This window comes from Carlito syrichta, unplaced genomic scaffold (genome assembly GCF_000164805.1).
Source record: "Carlito syrichta isolate Samal-C Ts95f unplaced genomic scaffold, Tarsius_syrichta-2.0.1 Scaffold89679, whole genome shotgun sequence".
Taxonomy (NCBI): Eukaryota; Metazoa; Chordata; class Mammalia; order Primates; family Tarsiidae; genus Carlito; species Carlito syrichta.
Genome location: NW_007033775.1, coordinates 379,021 through 383,425, shown reverse-complemented (window position 1 = coordinate 383,425; position 4,405 = coordinate 379,021).

Here is a 4,405-nt window from a genome sequence, read left to right as displayed (position 1 = left end):
TGTTGCCTGTAAAGCTGGTTGCTGGATATGACAGCTCTAATTTTGCTTTGTTTTGATTCCTCTGAGAGATTCAGGGGTTTGTAGAAAGGTTCATTGTAATTCAGCAATTAGTGTGTCTGCTGCTTTACTCTTCTCCCAACCAAAAATGCAAGGTCACTCTGTCCTGTAAAAGTCATTTTCTGTCTATATCTTACACATTAATTTACTGGCACTAAAAATCCAGAGGCAAGAAGAGCAAAATATCAAAAGTTCCTGCAGATTTTGTGCACTAAACAGTGGGAAAAGTGGGTAAAAGAGGCCTTCCAGGCAACAGTCCTTCTTTGATCCAAAAAGATTGTTCCTTTAGTTTTTATGTATGAAAACAACAACAAAAAAGAACATTTGAAAGGCACTAGCTCCTAAGAGACATCTCACTGGAAATTACTCCTAAACTGGCAAGTTCACCCTGTTACTCCCGGCTCTCAAATCTTCCCAATAGGATGGTGTCTGAATCCTCAGTCTGGCTTACGAGGTTCTCTAGAGCTGGTGTTCAATCTGCCCTCTAATCTCCCTTCTTATCCTCCCTACAGGATCATTCTATCCACCCAAATTGGTTTGTACAAAAGAAGTTCTCATTTCCACTTTTGACACTGTTTTCTAGCCTTGAATCAGGGCCAGCTTCATGGGCATGTGACAGGTGCCACGGCACAGGGCCCAACTTCAGGAGGGCCCAGCACTTGGGGTTTAATGTTCCCTGGTTACCATCTTGAATTTCTTAATAAATTTGCCTTTGGCCAGGTGCAGTGGCTCATGCCTGTAATCCCAGCAATTTGGGAAGGCGAACGGGAGGACTGCTTGAGCCCAGGAGTTCGAGACCAACTTAGGCAACATAGCGAGATCTCATCTTTACAAAAAATAAAAATGTTAGCGGGGCATGGTGGCACACTTAGTCCCAGGTACTTGGGAGTCTGAGGAGGTTGCGGCTGCGGTGAACCTTGATCATGCCGCTGCACGGCAGTCTGGGCGACAGAATGAGCCCCTGACTCGAATAATGATGATAATTCTGCCTTTGAATTTGTGTTTTGTCAGTCTGTGGGTCAATGGTACCTCCGTTGCCGCACAGTCCCATCTCCTGCTGCCTCCCCAAGATGAGTTTCAGCCGTCTCCCTCTTTCCCACACCACAGTCACAGCTACCCTCCCCCTGGGAACACACCAGAAGAAGCTGAGGTCGAGCATGCAACCCATGGCGACTTGGGGCATGGCGAGATGGAGGCCATCTCACCCTGGGCTCGCAGTATCACAGCACAGTCAGGATCATCTCCATTGGAAGGAAGGCTGCCGTCGCCTGGGGATCGCCCACCGCTGTGGATGGGGCAATGGGTCTGTGTGAAGAAGATGGGATAACTTCCCTGTCCCAGTGAGGGCCCTGTGTTTTCTTTTCTTTTCTTTTCTTTCTTTTTAGATTGGAAAATATAGTTTATTTACAAAACAAATAAGAGAGAGAAGAGAGAGGAGATTAAACTCTCCAAGGTAGGGGATGGGGCCAAGGTTAGAAAATATGGCAGCCGTAGATCAAAACGTGGACGCTAGAATCTAAAAAAGCAATGGCCAGCCCCACGCTGTAATTTTGCACTGAGCCCTGAAAATTCTACTTTGCCTAGAATTCTAGATTCTACTTCTCTGTCAGATTTCAGCTCTTTATTCAGACTGTTAAAATTATTTGGAGTTATAATCATGCCATCACGAATGCTATGCACGTGTTTTTTAAATATTTCTCTAAACGACTGAAAGAAAGGATGTCAGAGATAAAGACAGTTTTGTAGCACCCACTAGAAACCACTTGCTGGCGACACTCAAGTTATGAACTACTTTTATGACCAAATCTTTGATCTGACATCCTGACTCTGTGATCACTATGCTGACATCTCTCATGCTTGGAGATTCCTGACAAACGTCACCTTCTTCTTCCTCACTCTGACACCTATGGGCCACAATAGCGGGTTCCTCTTCTAGCTCCCATCCCCAAAGTTGGGCTGTACCCCAGTATCTCTGGTCAATAATGATTCACATTTTTTTGTTGAAGAGAAATTATTCACCAGACTCTTGTTTTAGAAAGATGAGACACGTTTTATTTAGACTACTGCAATAGGGGAGAGAGACTCCAGCATAAACTGAGTCAAAATCTGCTTAAATAAAAGGCAGGAGGCTTTTTAAGTGCTGGAATGTGTGAAAGGAAAAGTCTGGGAGTCTACTGGAGGGAGATGGGGCAGGTGAGTAGGCCCCTGGGAGCAGGGACCCTATTCCTCTCGGTGATTACATCACAAAGGGAAGGCGCCCAGGTCCTTGAGAAAGGCATTTCTGGGTTGCAGAAGAGACATCTCAAAGGAATAGAAAAAGAATTCAGTTACAAGCTTTCTAAGGTAAATGATCTAAAAGCAAAACAAGGGGCAGTCAGGGCCCTGTAATCAGGTTTTGGCTGGCACAAACAGTACATCACATTGGCAGTGTGGCGCTTTCTCAGGCAGACATTCAAGAAAGTTGGAGTCCTCATCTCAGGGATGTGGCCTGGAGCTGACAAAGTCATGCTAGAGTTTGATCGAGTCTTAATATGGAGGACTGAGCAGAATTGTTCCAGTTGAGAGTTTTGCTGTTGTGTGAATACTTGAGCACATTCCAGTACTCGCCAATTCCCTCCTACATTCTTCTGACCAAGACCACGAATGTCTCTGAATCTCAGCACCCTTCCCACCTCAAGTTGGAATCTTTTCTTGAGCCCCTAGGAGGTAGGATTTTGTGTCAGTCTTTTTCAGAAACGCCTCAAGAGCAGTTGCTCTTGAGGAAATAACCTGGCACCCCTTCCTCACCAACAGACCCTTCTCTATTAGTAGTGTTCCCCCAGGAATTGCCCTCCAGGAACGGTGAGTCTGAGGCCATGCCCTGCCCGTGTTCTCTTACACAGGGGATTGTGTCCATACCGTGTCTTTTTATCCCCCCCCCCCCCCAAAAACACTCACAAGGTAGAAGCAATGCCCTGGGGAGTTCAGTCATGAAGGTAATGTTGGGTAATAACAATAATGACTACATTTTCATTTTATTTCTAACTGCTTCTCTAAGGAGCGTGAGACTCAAACTGGAAGAAATCAAAGCACCAGGGAGATGAGAATGCATTTGAAGAGCATTAAGTGGTCGAATATGAGTGCAAGCCTTTGGGCCACCAAAATTGCTACCAAAAGCACTGAGATGTCAGTGATCTTTACAATAGCCTGGAGAATGGAGAAAATGCCAAAAGGTTAAAGATAGCACAGTTTCCTGATGGTCATAAAAGGGAGGATGGATTGTTCACGCAAGGCAGAGCCCTCCTAACCCATCAGTTTCCTGTTACTTTCCAGGAAAATTCTTACACCAATATTGAACAGATCTTGGCAAGCTCTTAGGCGTACACCTCGACTGATATAGACACACATTTTTTAAAGTCACTCTTTCTATTTTACTGTTTGTTGAACTAATTAATACATCAAAATTGAGAAGAATACTGTGGATAGCAGAATAACGATTAGCTGGCCTTCCAAAGCAGCAGAAAGAAAAAACATCAAAATTACATTGAACAGCAATAAATATATTTAATTTTTTGGTGGGGGTTGGAAATAAACATTTGCAAAGCATTAAGTGAAGAAGACCTGCCTTGATAGCAATTGACATTTAAGTATCTGGGTTGAGCTTTAAGTCACAGTCTTCATGTAAGGCAACCACCCAAACGTCTAGCCTAACATGATGCCATATTAAGTGTAGTTGCAAAAACAAAATGAAAGTAGGTCACAGTTCTGATGCACCAGGTAAGATGCCATGTGGCACGTTGGGAGTGGGGGAATTCAGGGTGGCCTTCATTAGAAGGAACTTGAAAATATGGCATAGCCAGGCTCGGTGGTTCAGCCTGTAATCCCGCACCTTTGGGAGGCTGAGGTGAGTGGATTGCCTGAGCCCATGGGTTTGAGACCCGCCTGGGCAGCGAGACCTCATCTCTACAACAAATCAAAAATCAGCCAGGCGTGGTAGCATGCGCCTGTAATTCCGGCTACTCGGAAGGCTGAGGTGGAAGGATAGCCAGAGCCCAGCGGGTTGAGGCTGCGGTGGCCGGGAGAAGCCACTGCACTCCAGTCTGGGCGATGGAGTGAAACTCCAACTCAAAAAAAAAAAAAGAAAATATGGCATAGACTGGTGGATGTTCTTACAGCCCTCTCTGTATATGAGGTAATCTGATGAGAGCTAATAGAAATGTTTAAATCCTAATTTGTCAGAATATTTTTGGTTGGGTTTGGAAGAAACTTAACTTTAAATCACCTCGCAAAAAGGGAAATGTTATTATTTTATTGGCTCAAGCAACCAGGAATGATGGGACAGAAAGGTAGGGAAAGCCTGACAGAGCTC